The 22,604-nt window shown below is 45.0% G+C and overlaps 1 pseudogene; it reads left to right on the top strand.

The window, feature by feature from the left end:
- Window positions 1–12,407, top strand: part of LOC136505008 (disease resistance protein RGA5-like) — a 60,393-nt pseudogene extending 47,986 nt beyond the window's left edge.
- The last annotated feature ends 10,197 nt before the right edge of the window (window positions 12,408–22,604 follow it).

The raw sequence follows: 22,604 nt of genomic DNA, 5'->3' as shown, positions 1-22,604 counted from the left end.
CCACTCTGGTCCATGGGCCCGTGCGCTGGGCCTGCGCGCCCGAGTGCCGCGCCGAGGCCCATGCTCTGCTTCTTCTCCAGGGTTGACGTCGCGAGGGGCAGGTTCGGCGACGTCGTGCGCGAGGCTGTCCGGCCCTGGTGTCGTAGTGGCTGGGCTGCTGACAGGGTTGTGGTGGTGGCCGCCGGCGCCGAGTCGGCAGGAAGAGCAGCGATGGGATTTGCTTGAACGGATTGGGACGCCGAGCCTGCGCTTCTAGGCTCCGATGCTTCCCCAAACTGCGGCGGGATCTCCGGAACCTTCACATGTCGCGATAGATCGGGCTCCGGGGATTTTGGATCTGTGGTCCGATGGATTGGGCGGGGGCTGGGTGGGCGGATCAGCTCAGGCGGCGGGGGAGCGCCGTCGCCGTCGCCAGGGGCAGGGGACGGGTCGGGAGCCATTCAAAAGCACTTGACCCCTGTATCTCTATTTGTTCTGTTTCTGTTTTGCTTTATTCATCTCTACCTAAGAGCATCTCCGAGAGTTTCCTACTTTTTTCTCCTAAAAATTTGTAGTTTGGCAACTCCTAAAAAGATTTGGGGAAGAAAAAAGAAGCTCATCTCCAAAGGTTTCTAATAAATACTGTAGCATCTAAAAAATCAAATTTAGGGCCACATGAATTATGTTGCGGCTTTTTTTTTTCTTTTCCATGCATCTTCCTCCTCTCACTTCCGGGCGCTGCTGCAAGGGCATGCCGCGGCGATGGTGCTGCGGGGCTGCGCCGCGGAGCCCCGCAAGCGAGATGGTCAACCTGCTGCGACGCGACCTGAGGAAGATGAAGACGGATGGACGAAGGTACTACAGAAGAAGTGTGCAGCTCCGGCGAATCCAACTCGCCCAGCGACCTGCATTCATGGAAGCCCTGAGAGGTAAATGCATCCGATGCCTTGCTGTTGGCCACCGGGCAGCAGATTGTAGAGAGCCAGTCCGCTGCATCAGTTGCAGGAGGTTCGGCCATAAAAGCCAGGGACTGCAACCAAGCTCCGCATCGCTCTGCTCGGCGCCCGCATGCTCCCGCTGCGCCGCCCCCACCGGACCCCAGCGAGTTCCCACCCCTACCATGCCGCACCATGCCGGCCCCTGGGGACCCCGTGACCCGCCCAGAGGTCACCAGCGCAGTGGTGGCTACGACCAACGCAATGGAAGAAGAAGCTGTGCGCCTATCTTCCTGCTCCATGGTGCTCGGTCAACGCAGAGGCCACCGGACAGCGCTGCTGCGGGGGCATGCCGCGACGATGGTGTTGCGGGGCTGCGCCGCGGAGCCCCGCAAGCGAGATGGCCGGGGGCGGCTCCGCGCTGTTGCCAGACCAAGTCGCAGCGGCGCGGCTGCGGGGCGGTCGGAGGTCACGGGTGGAGTCGCAGCCAGCGGAGGGAGCTGGAGCAGCGGAGCGGGCGGAGGACGCAGGTGGGGTCGCAGGCGGCTGGTGGCGCAGGAGCAGTGGAGGTCATTGCTGTCGTTGCCCTCGCTGTTGCGCTGGAAGAAGGACGTCCCGCGGCAAGCCGTATCTGCGCCAGGTAGCGTCCGCGTAAAGTTACGCAGAACCGGGTAAGATTTCGGAAGTGTGTAAATTTGAGGAAGAAGTATTAGGAGTTGTTGGAGAGGGGTTTTTTTCAACTCTTTCTAAAAACCAAGGATTAGGAGAAGATTTAGGGAACTCTTGGAGATGCTCTAAGTTGTAAGCATCGATACATCATGTGTATATATGGAAGTAACACATCTAGTTGGTTCCCTACCCACAGATAAGCCCTTCGGATGATGATATGCTAGGGATTGAACCCCTCGAGCTATGTTTTCCATTTGAGCTTACCAACAAGCCAGTATCATGTGCGGTTGTGTTGACCAACGAGACAGGCAATTGGGTCGCCTTCAACATCAGGAAGCTAAGCCGTCTTCAGTACTGCACACAGCCAAACAAAGGAATTGTGCGACCACTATCCAAGCGTATTGTGAATATTACACTGCAAGCGCAGGAGACAAGCACACAGCATACAGATCGTGCCGACGACGAGTTCATTGTGCAGAGCACAAAAGTGGAGGAGGGTTTCGAAGATGAGCATATCACCATACACATGTTCGACGATGACAGCAGGGCTGGTAAAATGGTTGATGAGGTCAATTTGACGGTTGTATATAATGAGTCCGAGAGAAGACAAGTGGATCTGTCACTTGAACCGCTTGCAGCAGAACCCAGAAGAACCAATCGTCTTAATTTCTACCCACCAGAAATCATTTCAGTTACCAACGGGAGCTACCCATATAATAATAAGGCAAGTGAACGAGCCGTGGATCTCGTGACAGGGGCCATTGGAAGCCTGCTCCCCAAGCTAGGCCAACTCCTCAAGCCGGGGCACAATCTGCAAACAAGTATGAAAAAAGACTTCAAGTTTCTTGAGAGACAACTGAGTAGAATGCAGGTTCCCCTACGCAAGGTGTCAAAGGCGCAGCAGGACCAGCTCGACCCACAGGATAAGCATTGGGCCTACGAAGTGAGGGAGCTCTCATATGACATTGAGGATGCCGTCGACGAATTACTGCTCCGCATCGAGGATGGCTCCGACGAGCCTTTCACCAACCATGACGGCTTGGAGGAGCTCGAAGAGACGATAGAAGATATCATGGAACGAGTCAAAGAATTGGCCCCCTGGAAGGTTGGAGACTTTGGGGCTACCACAAGTGTCGTTGACGATCCTCGCTTATTGGCTCTGTACAAACAGCATAAAGAGCTTGTTGGTATTGATGTCATACGGGATGAATTAGCAAACAATCTAACAGGTGGTGACCCTGATGATATGTCCAAACAGCAACTCAAGATTGTATCTATCTTTGGACATGGCGGACTAGGCAAGACAACCCTTGCCAAAGCTGTGTTTGACATGCTTGCCACGAAATTCGTTCTTAAGGCTTTTGTTCCTGTGGGCCGTAATCCTGACAGGAAGACAGTTCTCAAGGACATTCTCTATGAACTTGACAAGGACACATATAAAGATATTCACAATACAAAATTGGATGAAAGGAAGCTCATTGACAAACTTCATGATGAACTTATGGACAAGAGGTATGCACGACTCACCTAATAATAATCATAGTCACCAACTGGTTTACTTTGATGCATTGCATGCATGTTTTGTTAAAAGTTCAAGTAGGTTCGTTCTATAGCAACTACACTCTGCTCTAAATCCGATAGTGTCATTTATCACTAGTTCGCTACTGAAAAAAATGTTTGCCTTCCAGAAATTAAAGGGTCCATCTAAAAAGGGTACTTCCTTTATGACACATATGTCCACATATTTTTTTTAAAGATTTGCTACCACATATCACTTTGGAACTTGGAACTTGTTAATGACTCATCATGTTTAAAGAGACTTTTCCCTGTGTGCCCTTATAAAAGATCGTAATCCCCTGTGTGCCCTTGAAAAAATTCAGCGGTCTTCAGCGCCACTACTCCAACTTTTTCGTGTCATCCATGCCACTTCCGTCAGTTTGGGCTCTAACGCCGTTAAACTGCAGGTGTGAAAAGACAAAAATGCCCTTAAGTTCAAATATGTTATTAATTTTTTTTGAGCATCTTAACGACTTCAAATGAAAAAACTCAAAACTAGAAAGTTGTAGATCTCGTCGAGATCTATAATTTTCATATAAATTTTTTTTTCATTTAATTTCGCAAAAAAAATAATATGATTTTTCTAAGATATATTAATCATATCAAATCATATTTTTTTTGCGAAATTAAATGAAAAAAAAATTTATATGAAAATTATAGATCTCGACGAGATCTACAACTTTCTAGTTTTGAGTTTTTTCATTTGAAGTCGTTAAGATGCTCAAAAAAAATTAATAACATATTTGAACTTAAGGGCATTTTCGTCTTTTCACACCTGCAGTTTAACGGCGTTAGAGCCCAAACTGACGGAAGTGGCATGGATGACACGAAAAAGTTGGAGTAGTGGCGCTGAAGACCGCTGAATTTTTTCAGGGGCACACAGGGGATTACGATCTTTTATAAGGGCACACAGGGAAAAGTCTCCATGTTTAAATATATGAAAGTTCATGCAAGAAAATTATGGAGCTTACAATGCAACGGGATGGTGCTTTATAATGCTTCTGCTGTTGGGCATGTTAGAACATATGAAAATTCAAACAAATCATTGTCACATATAATTTATGAGCTAAAACCCCCTATTTGTTACTAAGATCTCACATGCAAGTTTAGAAATGATGGGCGGTTTGCAATTATGTGATAGTATTGTGTTAAACTTATTTAAAAACTTTTATGGAGTGTTAGCCATATTTGCTGAACTAGAATGAAATTTAAACATCTTCTAAAGAAGTACATTTTTTTTTTTGAAACATCACAGTTTTACTTGAAAGTCCCACTTTCTCTATTCTTTTAGCCTGATATAATTGTAAAATCTCTTTCTATCTGTGATACAAAAAGCATATTCCTTAGCGTAAAAACATAATGATGGCTGAACCAAATAGGATAATTAAATCCACAGAAATATTGGAGGCAGCCTATGACATGATTAAAAACTTTTCAATTCTAGAGATAGAATTGATGCCCAAAAGGCTTTTTTTACAGAAGTAACACTGCACCTACAAACAACTATATGAAACATTCTACTTGCGTGCGGATGTAGAGAGTAACAATGGAAGTTCCCAATTTGTAATTTTAAATTAGCATGCAATGTTGCATGCTGGTCATGACATCAGCTTTATGACATTATATCAATATATAGGACATGAATTTAAATTCTTATTGGGCCCCATCCCCGTTTAGAGCCCGATAGGGATGGGAGGAAAACTGTTCTCAGTGCCTCAAGTGAGAGCGGAGGTAGGGGGAGTACCACTAGTTGTTGAAAGGAACATAACCAAGAGGGAAGGGGTTAAATTGGGAGTATCGGACGTTGTTGTGGACGACTCTGCTGACTCTGCCGGTTGCGCTTAACAACTTCAACCCATTCAGCGGACTGCTGTGCTTCCCAATGCCAGTGGTGGAAGAAGACCTTGAAATCCAAGCACTCAAAAGAACGAAGCTGGAAGATATGAAACCCCACCGGTTTTGAGGAGACCGAAAATCTGAAAACTCGGTCCCCCAGCTGCACCACTCGAAAGGCTTGAGGAGAACCACCAAGCACAGACTGAAGAAGAAACCCCACCGTCCAAGATGAGAGGTGAAACTTGCATTTGCCCACAGAGAGAACAAGGAAGAATTCCTGAGAGGAAGAAGCTGGATCAAAATTTACCGGGGAACCAAAACGACGAAAAATCTCAACCTGGACCACCCAGCCAGGTCGGGGATTCAAGGCAGGAAGCTCCATGGTCTGCAGCACTGCTCAGAGACTCCATGGTCAGAAGCTCCATCGTGGATTTTGGAGACACACCCTTAGCCCCTCTTCCGAGCAGGGGAGCTTCTTCGTGCAGAATGACATTCCGGTTCAACTACGGCTGACGCAATGGCCGGTAGCGTATGGGTGCCCTCAAGCACACATTCTCTTCTCTGCCATAGCTAATGATCACAACCGTATGATCCGGTAGCCTTACTCTTCTCTTTAGCTTATCACTCGGTGGCCTCTGTCTTCTCTATTTTTGTTATGTATTCCCTCCTTTCCAAATTATAAGACGTTTTGGTTTTTCTAAATACGTTGTTTTTTCTATGCACTTGGATATACTATGTCTAGATGCATAGCAAAAACAATATATCTAGAAAAGTTAAAACGCCTTATAATTTGGAATAGAGGGCCACTGTGTGACTCGACGCTGCTGATCAAGTCATTTGGTGAGTGTTCTGGTGAGAAATTTTCAGGGAATATTTGTTGTTTTTTCTCCATTTCAACTCAAATCTATGTGAACTTGTCAACACATCATATCACACATGTTAGTCCTGTTGATTGGATTCTCATCATAATCACCAAAATCACACTAATTGATATAGAAATCAGCCCATATTCCATCCAGTTGTGAGTGGTGTGCCATATTTATATGATGCACACTGGCCTTCTTGGTGTAAAGAGTTGGATAATAATGGGGAGATATCTCTGCGAGTCTCCTCACAGTAGCTTTGTTTCCTCTCCTCTCCTTTTATACACCTCAACTGCTTGACAGAGTTGTGTTGCAGATTGAAGAGTTGTTAGTGCCCGTTCTCATTCCATGCCAAGATGGTTACCATGCTTGTGTTTTGTCACACCCGATTTTAAGGATAAAATCGAATGCAGAGTCATATATGTGCTCAGGAATCAGTCACACACATAAAATGACAAATTACATTGTATCATCACAAGTTTTTATTACATCATGAATAATAATCCATTACAATAGTATTAAGTCTCTAATAAAGGCGAAAAAACGAGGTAACTACTCTCCCCGAGAGCCTCCAAACTCCACAGGGACGTCGACTGGTGAACCACAAGTCTAATAATCATCAGAAAACTCAGTATATCCATCATAATCTGTTACCCATCTGAGATTTTTATCCAAGTGGTAAAAATAAACAAGCGTAAGTACATCCCATATCCAACAAGAATAATATGGGGTTCATGAGGTTCAAAAGGGTATACGTTGGTTTAACTGCAGTTAGCTTTTAATAAGTCACGGTTTTAAGCAATTGAGTAGCAACAAGTTCATTACAAGCCCATAAACACATGATCAGGTAGACATGAATAATAAATAGCATAAACAAATAATCATTAGTGATCATTTATTCCATAAGGAGTCCAAGGCTGCTTGTGTCCGTGAGCACGACTGTTATAATAAGTTTTACACTCTGCAGAGGTCGTAAACTTTCACCATGAGCCGTGATTTGCCCTTTCGCCCGGATAGCTAGCCTCTTGACCCACTTCCAAGAAACATCGGCAGGATTCACTATGAAGTCTTTCAAAGGTTCGTCTAACAAGTTAATAGACATTAGGTTTCAATGGCCTGCAAACATAGGAACCCCCAACTCCTATGGCGCACTCGATCCTGAAGTACTCATAAGAACAAAGGATGTCCTATGCCCAACTCAGTCAAACCCCTTATGCGCATTTTGGTAACCATTAACAAGCTAGAAAAGGTCCTTCTAATGAACTAAAGCCAGAGCCATGTAGCACTCATGGTTGTACCGTAAGTCCTGGATGACCACTTATAAATAAGTCCTTAAGGAGAAGAATTTAGATCATCACAAAAACTATGCTTTAGCCCCCTTGTCCCTTACTGCTAAAAAGCATCTTTTATTGTTTATTGCATATACAATTAGTCAAGTTACAAGATCATGATCTTTAATGAAGCACTAGCATCATACCATCCAATGCATACACCCATAGGTGATAAGATACAAGCACAAAGCTAGGAAATCCTTAGTGCTAATCAAGGTAGACACATGCAGTATGAATTAAATGAAATTAATGGTGAATAGGACAACAAGGACGATCCCATGCTATACTTGACTTGCTCAAAATAGTCCTACTGGTCTTGGTCTTCAAATATTGCTCCTGATCACCAACGAATTGGTCACCGTCTATACTCGATCACAACATAGCACCACAAAAGCATCCACGCAATCATGCACAAAAGCAAACAATAACTATAATTAGAAAAGTACACCCAAAAATTTATAAACTAATTTACGTGTTACTATGAACACAGACACGGGAATCACTGAAATCAGAGCTAAAACGGTGGAGATATGATGAAAATAAGATGTGGATGGCAATTCTATAAATAACGCAAACTAATTACGAATTAAAATAAATAGAAATCTGAAATGAAAATCAGGGATGGCGAGCGAAAAAAGGAAGAAACTGGGGGGTCTCTTTAGCAAAACGGTCACAGTTGACCGGTATCTGACCGGTTGAACCTGGTTGACATCAAATCTGGGCCATTGATCACCAATTGAACGGCTGGAGTCAAGGACCAGCGCGGCAGCGGGCATTACCGGTGGCAAAACCTTCACTGACGAGCACGAAAAAGACCCTACAGCGCACGGATTTGCAACCTGAAGGCACAGGGAGGTAACGGGGGTTACAGAGGTCTCACCCAGGCGGGTTTCTTTGGCAGTGGAAGCTCGGAGTAAGCGTGCTACTCGGTGGGGGGCGGCGATGAGTTCCTGCGGAACATTGGCGATGGAGCGTGAGCAAACAAGAGTGATAAAGAGAGGGAAAACGGCGCAGGGAGCGTCACTACCGTGTGGTCGAGAGACGGCGGAGAAGCGGCGGAACGGCACACCGCCGCTTGACTACGGCAGCTAGGGCTTGCGGCGGGGCGTCAAGCTCGAGCAGGGGCAGTGGCGGCTCGTAGATGTGAAAAACGAGGGCGGTGAGGGCTCCAAGATTCTTATAGGGTCGCTAGGCTCGTGGATTCGACCAAATCTCGGAGATGGAGATAGGGGCTCGGGATTTGCCTCGGAGCAGAGTCCGGCTCGAACACGGTTCAGGGAGGGAGACGACATTGTAGAGCGAGCCCTGCATGTCGGTGAGAGAGGGAGTGGGGCCGGCTTGTCAGCCAGACCGTGAGGGGGAAGCGATGCCCGGACGCTTGGCCACTAGGTTGGCCGGGCGGGCCGTGGGCGCTGAAGCGCAGCCGAAGCAAGGCAGGCCGCCTGGCGCTGGGCTGTGGCGAGGGAAGTGGCCGGCGGGTGAAGCTGGCCGCGGAGAGGGGTAAGCAGGCCGGGCTGGCTTTTGGCTGAAAGGGAGAGGGAGGAAAAGGAATTTCCTTTTTCATTTTCTGATGAATTCTGTTTTTCCAATCCATTTTCAAAAAGGATTTCAATTCAGTTTTGAGTTTGAAACAAAACCAGACAGAATAGAAATAAATATGCATCAGCATGTTTGCTTCAACATGTTCCTAACCTTATGATGGATTTTAATTTAGCAAAAAATATTATTTCCTATGTTTGAATGCACACACAATTGCATAATTAAATCAATTTAGGCTATTTCAAAAGAATGCAAATTTCAGGGTGTTACATGTTTTTCCAAAGAAACCTGGATAGTTTTACTGATTCATGGCTCCTATGTTGTGATGTGAATAGGTATTTCATTGTTATTGATGACATATGGGATATAACATCATGGGAAAGAATTAAATGTGCTTTGATTGATAATAACCTTGGAAGTAGAATAATCACAACTTCTCGTATTTTTGAAGTTGCGAAACATAGTGGTGAAGTTTGTAAGCTAGGACCACTTCCTGAAGATCACTCCAAGGAACTATTCTATGCAAGATTATTAGGTGGCAAAGGAAGAACATGCACTTTTGAAGAACCGGATGAGCAGTCTACTAAAATTTTACAGAAATGTGGTGGTGTACCATTAGCTATAGTCACAATAGCTAGTTTATTGTCTGGTAAACCAAGGGAGGATTGGCCTAAGGTGTACAACTCTATTGGATTTGGGAACGAAGATAATGAAGTTGTGGGGAACACAAGAAAGATATTGTTATTCAGCTACTATGATCTACCAAGTTATCTAAAGACCTGCTTATTGCATTTGAGCACATTTCCTGAAGACCGTCAAATAGATAAAGAGACATTGGTATGGAAGTGGGTAGCCGAAGGTTTTGTGCATGAAGAATCACGGAAAGCATTGTTTAAGGTTGGAGAGAGGTATTTTAATGAGCTTATCAATAGAAGCATGATCCAGCCAATAGTAGATGATCCTTACGCCATAAATGCTTGTCGTGTCCATGACATGGTGCTTGACATGATCTGTACCCTAGCAAAAGAAGAAAACTTTGTTACTATATTGGATACTGATGACCAAGAGCAATCTTCTCAGGTTAACGCTCGTAGACTTGCTGTCCATAAGCGAGTGGTGGAGCAGCATGATCTGGCTAATGACATGAGCAAGCCAAAACTGAGGTCATTTAATGCTACTAGGTGCAGTTTGATCCTCCCAAGCTTTCGGGTTTTACGAGTCCTATCTATAGAAGGCTGCACATTAACAACCGGGGACGACACCTTAAGCTTGGACTGTATCCTCAATAATATTGTGGGATTATTTCACCTGAGATACCTTGGACTGCGTGGAACGCATGTTCGTGAGCTGCCAATGGGAATTGGGGATCTAAGATTTTTACAAACGCTAGACGTATCGCATACCAAACTAGACGTTTTGCCGCAGAGTGTTGTTCTGCTAAGACAGCTCAAGTGCTTGCTGTGTGAGCACATATTCGTAAGGCTGCCAGATGGGATGGGGAACATGACGTCCTTGGAAGACCTGAGGCTAGATCAAGTGGTCCATTATTCCCCTAACATTGTTAAAGAGCTGGGCAAACTGACAGAGTTCAGGGTGCTCCATATCGACACACATCTGTTCAGTGACAGCTTGAACAAAGCCTTGGTGGAATCTCTAAGCAACCTGCAGAAAATCGAAGAGCTAAAGATTTTCAATGGTAACCCAATGGACGGCCAACACAACTGGGATGGTTTTTCGCCTTCTCGACAATTAAGCCATCTGGTTCTGTGTGACACCTGTCGTTGCCGTGGGGTGCCAGGGTGGATCGACAACTCGCTTGTTCCGAACCTCACCATGTTGCACATCTGGCTGGAGCCTGTGAAGGCGCGGGATCTACAGATCCTTGGGAGTTTACCAGAGCTCCGGTTCCTCAACCTGGTGTCACTCGATGGCTTGCCATTCCCTGATGCCATTGCCACCGGTGCATTCCCCAAACTGCGGCACTGCTCAAGTATTTGCCCATTTCCGTATCTGCCGGGAGCTATGCCGTGCCTTGAATCTGTTAAGTTCCTCGTCCTCTGTTATGAACGACGTATAGGAATAAGAAGTAAAGAATCAAGCCACAGAGGAGACACACGATTTAACGTGGAAAACCCCTCCGATGTGAAGGGGAAAAACCACGGGCACCAGCCAGCAACAATCTCACTATCTCAAGAGTTTTGGGTTACACGCCTATGGCGGCTTACAAGAGAATCAAGTCTCCACAAAACCCTAGCAAGGGTGTATATACCGTACCGTACCGCGGGGGGCTCCGCCCCCCGCACCCCCCGAGCACAGGGGCGAGACCTGATGGGCCAGCTTCAGACTCCGCTACGCTCCGGCCCAAGCCTCCGGCGACGGGCCTCCGCTTCGCTCCGTCAGAAGCCTGGCCTATATCTTGGAGTGAATTTGGAACAACTCTAACATCCTCGTGGCGGCGTTCAAGGCCGCGAACCGTGGCTTCGACTTTGATAGCTTGCGGTACCCTCCTTTACTTGCAAAAGTACATGCTACAATCGACTGCTCGGATGCGGAGGTGGAGGATGCAGAGGAGGCAAAGGCAGCAGTGAGGCACGCAGTCTCCATCCATCCCAACCGTCCCATCCTTGTTCTTGAAGAAACCGGTGTGTGTAAGCCAAAGGTAGGTATTATACTATACGGTACCTGTACGTACATGGACGCACATGCATCACATGCAATATAATCAAGCTAGCTAGTTTCATTTTGCAAGTCCCCTAAATATTCTAGATCTAATCAATATCTAGCCTTATTTCTCTCATCATTCTCTTTATTTCGTTCGCAGTGGTCGTCGCCCTCCTACAGCAGCTGCTCCGATTCGCAGCACACAAGTATCACAGACCAAGAGGTACGTACGTACTACTACTAACATCTACTGCTCATCATGCATACAATTATATATATATAATAACAACCAGGCCCTGATAACAACGTACGTGATGCTAGCTCCTCTGACACTGTTTCGATATTTCCCTAACCGATCGATCCCGTTCCATGCATTGTTCTCTTTTTTTTCACAGTTCAATGAGGATGCCTACAGAGATGATGGTGAAGACCAACTACTCTACCCCGATTACGATCAGACAGATGATGAGGTACCGATTTTCCTAATAACTACTTGATCATCCCATGCATTAGGCTGCCGTCCATGCTATCTACTTAGAGACATATATACTGTTCTAGTATTACATTTACATGTTGTGTCCCTCTGTACATCATTTGTTGAACCCTTCTGCAACACTAGCTAAGGCCCCTTTTGGACCACGGGAATTTTTTCCGTCTCCTATTTTTTTCAATTGAAAATGAACCGATTCTTGTAAAATTCTTATAAAGTTCCTGTGAAATTCCTGCATTCCAAAGGGAGCTTAACACTAGATTCGCTACATCGTCATTTCATAGTTTTTTTTTACGTGCTGGTGCTGTTACTAACTGTCTTCGTGCTATATATAATAGTCAGTCGAGGAAGACGGCCGAGAAGCACAACGCTATCTGGGTGCCCCTCTTAGTCCTAGGGACAATGACGGGGCAGAGTAAAGACCAACTGAGAGCCAACTTTAATCTTACTGCAAACATGCTAGTATGTTGCATCAGGACGGACAACTTATTATCCGATCATTTGAACAACTTATGGCTAGGAGAATTATTCAAAGATCGTGTAAAGCATTTTCAATTCATCTTGAAATCGGATTCTACATTGTGTTTGACCCGCGTTGCTTTGACTTGTATGGACTTGCAAGGTTTTAAGATTTATCCAATAGTCGTATCATGCATTTTAATTTACTAGCTAATGTGCCCGTGTATTGCAACGGAACCTAGTATGTATAGGAATCGCACTCCATCTCCTTGCTAGACACGAGTTGATCTAACTTGTACAAGTACAGAGGTCACCTACGAGATACACAGAGCGTGACCCAATATGTCTTGGAATTGGACTCTGTGTCGATCATCGCTATACATGAGTTGTTCTAACTCGTATGAGCACGGATAATAAGTTCAAGTCACATGTAATGAGGACCGAGGGACAACGCAGCTGATATAGCCACCTGGAGGCCAGTTGAACCGCTTTGAAGTTGTTGTGGATTGAGCGGTCACGGATGAACACGCACTGGCTGGCGCGAATGATCTCAGCAAGCCTCGGTGCCAGGCGCATAGCATGGCCTTTGGTGAAGAGCTTTCCAAAACTATGCATGAGTCCTTAATCTTCAGGGGATTAGCCGTCTTGGGCAGTAGGATCATAAGGGCATCATTCAGCAGAGACCAGATGGCGTTGATGGCATTGACAACATCAGTTTCGATGATCTCCCAAGCGACGCGGTAGAACATACCAGTGAAACCGTCAAGCCCCTGATCAGTGGGTGTTTCCTTGCTGATCCCCCACACTTCTGCTTCGGAGAAACGGTTATCAAGCCCACTAAGATGTAGCCGAGGGATATGCAGGTTCTCAAGGTTGAGACTGTGTGCTTTCTGGCGAAGCTCTTGCCCCAGGATGTCATTGAAGTATGAATAGATGGTCCCGGCCTTAGCCTCCTGCTCGGAGAAGACCTGGCCATCGCACACAATCGAGGGGATGAAGCTCTTTCTCCTCCTATGGCAAGCCTGAAGGTGGGAAAAGCGCGTGTTGGCAGCCCCCTCCTCGGTAAACCTGATCTGAGATCTCTGACGAGCAATCGTTCTAGCTAGGGAAGCGAGGCCAAGAGAGTGTCGTTTTAGATTGATCCATAGCTGCAGCTGTTAGCAATTACTTAGGATTAGTGCTTAACAGGATTACTAGTTCCGATTAGGACACCTACTTAATATTAAACTTAGAATCAGATACATCCCGGTTATTACCTTCGTTGGCGGATGAGGAAGCCATAAGCGATGACCCGTGCATGCGTGATGCACGCGTAGGGCGGTCGGTGTCGACTCCTGACAGCGGAGACTCCTTCCACTGCCCTACTCTGATTAGGGCGGCGGCCTTCCCTTTACCCCAACGCTCAAGTTAGATCGGGTGCTTAGGATTGTATGGCTAACCTCACTCGTTCCGTTGGGTTACGAGAGGGAAGGGGAGCCTCTATTTATGAGCGTTGTGTAACGGGGGCCACAACCGTGGGTTTCATTTGGCGACTCCGATCAAGTCAGCGCGTTGGGGTTTTCCCCTATGGAATTGGTCATATGACCGTTCGGTCATGTAGCACAAGGGAGGGTCAAATTTTGTGATCCTTTGTATGTGGATTGGAATTGATCACAAAACTTGACTCTCACATTACATAGACTAAGCTCCCCCTAAATATATGTATACATATGATGTAAGGCAAAACATATGCATAACAGGCAAATTAATGCACAAGGGAGGTTAATCTATATAATGCATGGAGAAAGCATAGAAATTTAATTGATACCAAATGAAAGCTAATACCAATTGATAATTAATGAAAGCATGATGCTTATCTCTGGGAACTCCATTTTCCTTGCAATGAGATTACTACACATATAATAGACTTGAAAAAGGTATTAGTCTCAAAGCATCCAACTTGTAGGATAAGCTCCCCCTAAAAGTGTGCATACAAGTGTAGAATACTTGTAGGAGACATGCACATTTGACTTTTAAGGTCAAAATACCAATTGAAAGATAATGTCACATACAAAGTGAACGTCTCTTGAAGTTAGTATTTGGAGAAGTTTATCTACAATTTTGGAACTTTGGCACATATGGAAAATTAAAACAAGAGCGATGTGTCGTACTCCTAAACAATTTAAACAATATAGGTTTGCTCCAAGGGTAAGAGTGATACCGAGCAACCCTACCATATGATTACCTAGTGTATGCATGACAAGAATTTAGCAATGCAACTGCAAACCTAGGCATAAAAGGAACTAGATGCTAATTGAAATTGTAAGAAATTAAATCTAGTTACCTAACATGGGAAGGGGAATTTAGGTCCATAGTATTCACTAAACCACTTGGCAATTTTCCTTTGTTCATTATGATGCACCCCATGAAATGCACCCATACTTTTGCTAAGTCTCCAAATTCCTCGATGTCCATCGGACTTCTCACCTCTCTTTTGGGATCCAAACCTTCTTGGTGCTCTTCATGTTGGAAATGATTTCCTTTGGCACCCAAAAGCGTTTGACCCCATTGGTGGCTTGCTTGTTCACCTTGATGGCCACCATCTTTTCATTTTTCTTCTTCTTCAAGAGATAAGGTGTAGAGGCCTTCTTGTCCACCTTATTGGTGTAGGTGTTGGAGAGCTTGCTTGTTTGCTTCTTCTCTTTTTTCTTTGCTCCTCCCCTATTTTTTACCTTGCACTCATAGGACTTGTGACCTTCCTTGTGGCACACGTAACAAACCACGTTTTGTCCTTCATCAAGCTTCTTCACTCCCTTGACGGTGTTATCTTGATGAAGTTGGGCTTGCTTCGCCTTGCCTTTCACTTGAGTCAAGTCCTTGGTGAGGAGAGCTACTTCTTGCTTGAGTTGCTCATTCTCCTTTGCAACCTCTTGTGTGTGTGTATCTACAACAACTTTCTCAATACAAACTTGGTTGCACAAAGATGAGTCTAAACATAAATCATTACAAGAAGTAGAGGCATCCTTTTTAGACATGTTAAAGATAGAGCTTTTCTTTTTAGATGTCTTGGTGTGGGTTGTACTAACGGCTTCAAGCTTAGCAACTTTATTAGTTAGCTCATCACAATGTTTGCACATGGTTTCCATTTTAGCGAGCAAATTTTTATAACTATCTTGTGAGCTAGCTAACTTTTATTTTAATTTTTCATTTTTCTTTACAAGTTGCTCATCATTGATTGTACATGCATTAGTTGTTGCACTAGCCTTAAGTTGCTCAATTTTAGTAGATAGTTCAACATTGAGATTAGCAAAGTTCTCATTTTGTTCAAGCAAAGTTTTGTATGCTTTTTTGTGAACTACCTAGCTTTTCTTTTAATTTTTCGAGCTTCTTTTGTTGACTAGTGCAAACTTTAGCGTAATTAAGATTTTGTTGTACAATTTCATCATAAGAAGGCATTTCATCATCACTATCACTCTCACTAGAGGATGAGCTTTCGTTACCTCGTGCCATAAGGCACACATGAGAAGAGCTTGATGGTAAGTGCTTGCAGCCTCGCCTCTTGTGATGATGTTCTTCTTTACTTAAAGAATCATCCCATGACCTTATTGATGTGAGGGCTTAGTTCTTGTATGTCTTCTTCTTTATCTTGGGTGTGGGCTTGTTTGGACAAACTTCCACAAAGTGCCCCAACTCGCCGCATCCATAGCATCCTCTCTTTCTTTGCTCATTTCTTTGATTGGTGAAAATGAGATCTTGAATTTGGATGGGCACACCCTTGACATTGAGCCTTTGGATCATCTTCTCCACCTTGTTGATTAGTTTGATTGATTTTTCATCAAGGTCGGAGGTGGAGGAGGAAGATTCATTATCTTCACTTGAATATTCATCATCATCCTCATTTTCTTCTTCATCTTCACTTGAGGAGCTTGAGCTTGAGCTTGTCTCAACTTGCTTGCCCTTCATCTTCTTTTTCTCGCTACATGCGAGAGCTTTGCCTTTGCTCGATGAAAAGGATTCGCCTTGACCCATCTTACGTGACATTTCAAATGCCACTATCTTGCCAATGACTATGCCTGGGGTCATGGTGCTCAAGTTCTCCATGTTGTGAAGGATGGTGATGATGCTTGCATATTTCTTTTGTGGTAGCACGGAGATGATCTTCCTCACGATGTCCGCATCATCTAGCTTTGTTAATCCTATTGAATGGAGCTCATTGATAATTAGATTCAAACGAGAATACATATCACAAACGAGCTCATCATCATTCAATGTAAAGGAATCATAATTTTGTTTAGCTAGACAATATTTTTGCTCACGGACATTACTTGTACCGTCATGGAGCTCTTGAAGTTTTAACCAAATTTCATGTGCCGTATTTAAAGTGAACACTTTGTTAAACACATGCATGCTAAATGATTCAAACAAGCAATTCTTAGCTTTAGCATTGAAATGAATTTTCTTTTCTTCACTCTTTGTGGGTTTATTGGGATTTTTAATGGGTTTCATCCCATCACGAGTGACTCTCCAAACACCTAAATCAACCGCTTTTAGGTAGCAAACCATTCTAGCACTATAGTAGGGAAAGTTCATGCCGTCAAAGTGCGAAGGCCTACAGGTATCTATCCCAACCACTCTAAATAGCGTCGGCTCAACGACGGTTAAGCCAAATGTCCAAATTGAGCCAACCGGCTCCGATACCAATTGTAGGGGACCGTGACGCCTAAGAGGGGGGGGGGGTGAATTAGGCAACTTAAAATTCTAACTCTAAACTATAGCCTTTTTTAACCTTAGCAAAACCTATGCAAAAGATGAACTATCTAAATGTGCAACTACGGTTTTGCTAATGTGTTGCTATCTCTACCGCAAAATGAGTAATACAATCAATTGTAAATGTGGAAGCTAAAGAGCAAGATAGAGATATGTAAACTCCTGTCGACGACTTTGGTGTTTTTACCGAGGTATCGAGAAGCGCGCAAGCTTCCCCCTAGTCCTCGTTGGAGCCCCTTGCAAGGGCCAAGCTCCCGGTCGGGTAACTCCGTGGATAGCCTTGGGCCTTCCCCATGCGCAAGTGGGTCTCCAACGTGCCTTCTAGCAAGCCTCTCCCGGATGCTCCCCGCCGTCTTCACTATCAAGCTTCCGGTCGAAACGCCGCGGGCCTTGTTCCCTCCGGTACACGGTGGTGGCCACACCACAAACGCGGTTGGTGTGATCTCGCAAGACTACAAGCCCCTTCTATGTACAACAATGGTGCGCGCAAGCACCGAGTGGTAAGAGGTATGCAAACCTCACTAAACACTAGGCCTAAACCTAGAGCAAGCGCATAAGCGGTGGTCTAACTAACCTAAGCACTTCGCAAAGCACCTATGCTAATCACCGAATGTATCACTAAGCACTTAGCAAGTGGAGAGCTCTAAAATGGTGTCTCAACACCCTTGATATGTTTCCTCACTCTTCCACACCTCAAATGGCCGGTTGGGGGTCTATTTATAAGCCCCATGGAGAAACTAGCCGTTGGAACAAAGTTCAGCAACTCTGGCTAGCACCGGACGCGACTGTCATCCGCACCGGAAGCGTCCGGTGTCTCACAACGGTAACCTGGCCGTTGGCGCAGTGAACTGATCGGACGTGCCCCGCGTCCGGTCACCACCACCGGACGCATCCGGTGTGAGTTGCGCCTTTCTGGAACCTCTCTGCGTAGCCATCGGGTGCTACTGTTCACCGCTTCCGGTCCTTGCAGAGCCCGCATCCGGTTAGTGCTGAGTCACTGGACTGCGACACAGTCGCGTCCGGTCCTCAGCGTCCGGTGCCACAGGGCAGACGCGCGTGCTAGGGTTTAGCACCGAGGACTAGGGGGAAGCTTGCGCGCTTCTCGATACCTCGGTAAAAATACCAGAGTCGTCGACGGGAGTTTGCATATCTCTATCTTGCTCTTTAGCTTCCGCATTTACAATTGATTGTATTACTCCTTTTGCGGTAGAGATAGCAACACATTAGCGAAACCGTAGTTGCACATTTAGATAATTTATCTTTTGCATAGGTTTTGCTAAGGTTAAAAAAAGGCCATAGTTTAGAGTTAGAATTTCAAGTTGCCTAATTCACTCTCCCTCTTAGGCGTCACGGTCCCCTACAGGTCATTTGATCGTTCCTGAGATCAACCCAACATTCTCCCCCTTGATCGAAAGAAATCCACTCTTCAATAAAAAAAATAATACACCAAGGCAAAGCGTTGCGATTGCCAGTTAAGTGCAACCAAACTCAATGACTATAGCATACCATTTAAAATTTCCAAATGAACATATTCTTAGTCTTTTGAGGAGATGGTTGCTTTAATGGTCCCTTAGTACCAGAATCAAAATCGGTGGCCTCCCATATAATACTTAAGCCCGCAGATAATAAAATTGGGTAATAGGCCATACAGCGGTAGCACAAGCATTTAACAATATGTTCGTCTTAGCTTATGAAGCGAGAGCTGCGGGTTCGGCGTTCGGCTGCATCCGTATCGAAGCACAGGGGAAGGAGGGAGGTTGGGGTGATACTGTAGCATCGGGCCCCGCGCGTCAGCTGCACAAGTGAGAGGGGGGAGTCACGCCTAGCGCTCGGGATGGCCGACCGGTTGGGCTAGTGGCCGAAATAGGAGAGGAGCAGGCTCCTGGCTTGGGCGGCAGAGCAGCACTGGGCCAAGGAGTGGCAATTCCCTTTTCCTTTCCTGAATTCTAAATTTCCAAAGCTATTCTCAAAGGAATTTAAAATCAATTTTAGTTTAAGTTCAAAACCAGACAGTACAGAAACAAAAATGCAGCAGCATATATGCATCAACATGTATCTATCCTCATATTTGATTTTAATTTCATAAAAATTATTATTTACCTAAGTTCAATGCTCACATAATTACATAAATAAATCAATTTTACCTATTTTAAAATGATGCAAATTTTAGGGTGCTACAAAATCAAAATTTGCAAATACTTACTTAAGCTTATATCTGCCAATTATCCCGGTCACAAATGTTGAATCAAGGCATGCACATTTTGGAGCACTACTAAATTAAATGAACCTCTTTTGTCTTATTCAACTTCATACTAATTCATATTGGTTCATTGCCTTGACTTATGAGAGCAGGCACAACAGAGCACTTAAATAATACTTTATCTATATTTATCTTTGTTGCTCCGTCTACGTATGCCTTATATTCTAATCCCAATAATGTCTTAATTTAAAATATATACTAAGCAAATATGATACAGGGAGCAAACTTTGTGTGCTAATTAATTACTCCCCCTGATCCTTGAGATCTTAATTGTCTATTAGGACTAAGATTAGTAACTAATGAATACTTATAATAAATCTTAAATAATAAACTTTGGATACTAAACAATTAAACTTAAGCCGACACCACCTACATCTACACCAACACCATGCATGGAGACATGAAGCGAAGATTGAAGACGACGACCCATAGCAGTAGAATCGGAGGTACTCCGTGAGCTAGCTCACGGGGGTAATTAACTGGGAGCTTTTCGAGGCCCCAGGAACCATGAAGACCACATCGCCCAAGTCATAACGCCGCCATCAGGCTATAGAGCGCGCACTTGTACAAGGGAACCTACATTTGTATTTTTCATAAATATAAATAAAGTTTTTTCCCTTTCTTTCTTCATTTTTGTGTACTTTGGTACACTGGCACGCCCGCACATTATTTTTTCTTATGCATAGAGAGATCCTCTTTCCTAGAGTGATTTTTCTGTGGAAACACGGTGTAGATGAGAGATCATTGTACTCGTAGATAACCGCTTCTTCGTAAATCCTTCTACAAAGGCGGAAGCAGAACGAACAAGGGTACATGGCAGCACGTGTATACATAAGAGAGAAAATTATTCGAGCCATCCAAGTACCACTGTTCTAATTGCGCACATGTATACCGCCTGATGCACCTATGGTACTAAACAGACCACCTTTATTAACATTGGGAACCCTTGCCGCTTGATGAAATAGCGCATATGCACACCGTATCATCCTCCTAAAAGACTCGAACGAGGCGAACATTACACAATAATAAAGTGATGCAAGCAACTCTTTATTGATGAAGTCCATTACATTAAACAGGTTTACAATATCGAACAAGAAAGAGATGTACAATAACAAAGACCTAACAAGTATGGGGCAAACCCATACCTGACTGCGGCTTGCGCTTGTGCACGAGAAATTGGTCACTTGTACCAAGCGGACACCAGAACCCCTTCAAAGCGCTCTTTGCCGCATACCCGATGAATTCCGGTGCGGAGAAGGAGCCCCGTGAGGAGACCAACCCGCACAGGAAACCAAGCGGAAGAGAAGGAAGGAAAACAAGCGTGCTTTCCTCACTATCTTCGCAAAACTTCCACTAACACCGAGGAAACAAGTGGACATATAGTCGCGCACAGGTGTTGGCGGAAGCTGATCTTGAAGGCCTTCTCCTAGCGGCGCTGGAGACTATGTGCAACTCAAGGTTTTCTCTGGTTTTTCTGATGCTAAGGGAGGAATAAGGATTGGAGTTTGACAGATAGGCTCCCCTTACCTTGGCTTAAATTGCCCTGCCTCAAGACGCGCAGGGAAGGCAACAGTCAAGGTCCGTGACATCCGTAGCCACCCACGCGAGTCACGGGCGATGGAGCGGTGAACACGATGCTACATTTGATTCCCTATCACATTTGATTCCCTGCCACATTTCATCCTCACCTATAACAGTACTTAATGATGTGCAATATCTGGCAGACCAAAGGACTCGTACATGGGAAGTCGGAGTGCATGGGGTATGACCCAAATACCCTCGCACATGTACAACATATGATTCGCCTATTGTTCAAATCAAATCACCGTTAGTTGGTATGATAACCAATGCCTTTTGATCTAATAGCGCAGAAATACACTGTATGATACGATGATTTATGTAAACCGCTCACGTCACAGTCATTTAGTTATTAATTGTTCTATAAGGCAAAAACTATATATAAACAACACAGTAACAATCATCACAGCAATTTCATTGATAACTTCAGTTACATTCCATAGTTGTAAAATAACAGAGACCTATAGAAGACTACTGGGTGTACAATAACAAAGACCTGTCGAGTACAGGTACATCCCAGAGTCGAGTCTGGAGACAAGCAGTGCAAGCTAAGGACGAGGCAGCACCTCGCAAAACTTCCACCGGCATCTCAGTGAGGTGCTTTACCTTCCCTGCTGCACCTCTCACGGTTGCGAGGGTGAGAGAGAGAGAGAGGTAAGAAGAGGAGTCATGGAAGAGAAACACCGTCGTCGTCGCTGCTGCTCTAGAGGAAGGAGGATTGCCAGGGTGCTAGGACTGATGAATCGGTGGCAGTACATGAAATGCACAGGGCAGAAAGGTGGCAACTGTACATAAAGACATATCACCTTCCTAGTAGCCCTGCACATATCGGATACCAAAGTGAATTTAGTACCCCTTGGCTTGCTCATATAAGTGAACCCCCTTAATCGCAAAACTTCCACTAGCACCTAGATAGAGCAGCCCCCACTGCGCCTAGATGCTGGTAGTACCCAATCTTGAAGGCCTTCTCCCAACGCCGCTGCTGTCGCCCGAGAAGTTGGAGGAGTGCCATGGCGATGAAGAAAATATAAATGGTTGGCTCAAGAGCTTTGTCTGTATGTATCTGTATCTAAGGAGGAAGGAGTGTGGATTGCCAAGAAGCGGATCCAGCCTCGGCTAAAATAGGCCAACCTTAAGATGGAGAAGCAGAGATGAGCAGTTAAGATCCGCATGATCTATGGAAGACACTGGTTCTTGGGGAAAGTTGTGAGATGGTGTTGGAAGTTGGGACATTCATTACTCACACACTGAGTCGGCGTTCCATATGATGCGGTTTAGATTCCCTGGCATTATTATAACTTAAATGACACGCAATATTTGGCAGACCAAAGGGATGGTTGCATGCATACATGGGAACTCGAAGTTGCTACGCCCACGTACACCGTATGAACGCTTCTTCGTAAATCCTTCTACAAAAGTGGAAGCAGAACGAACAAGGGTACATAATGAACGGGAAGCAACCGAGGGTCGGGTTGGCCGAGGAGAGGACCGAGAGGGTTGGATATGGCTATTTACCTAGCCTGATCACCATTTAAAGGCATGAATGGACTGTCTTTGGAGAGGCATGGGTTCATCGGACCTCACACAACCGCCCCCTTCGTCTCCATATAGGCGTAGTTCGTCATCCACCTTCGGCATCCTCTGGCACCTATTTGACCCTACTTTGGTGCTAGAAGAATGTTTTTGAGGTGGCTATTTTAT

Source organism: Miscanthus floridulus, chromosome 14, assembly GCF_019320115.1.
Source record: "Miscanthus floridulus cultivar M001 chromosome 14, ASM1932011v1, whole genome shotgun sequence".
Classification (NCBI taxonomy): domain Eukaryota; kingdom Viridiplantae; phylum Streptophyta; class Magnoliopsida; order Poales; family Poaceae; genus Miscanthus; species Miscanthus floridulus.
Note: the sequence above shows the minus strand (reverse complement) of the source record. Positions and strands in the feature narration are given on the sequence as shown.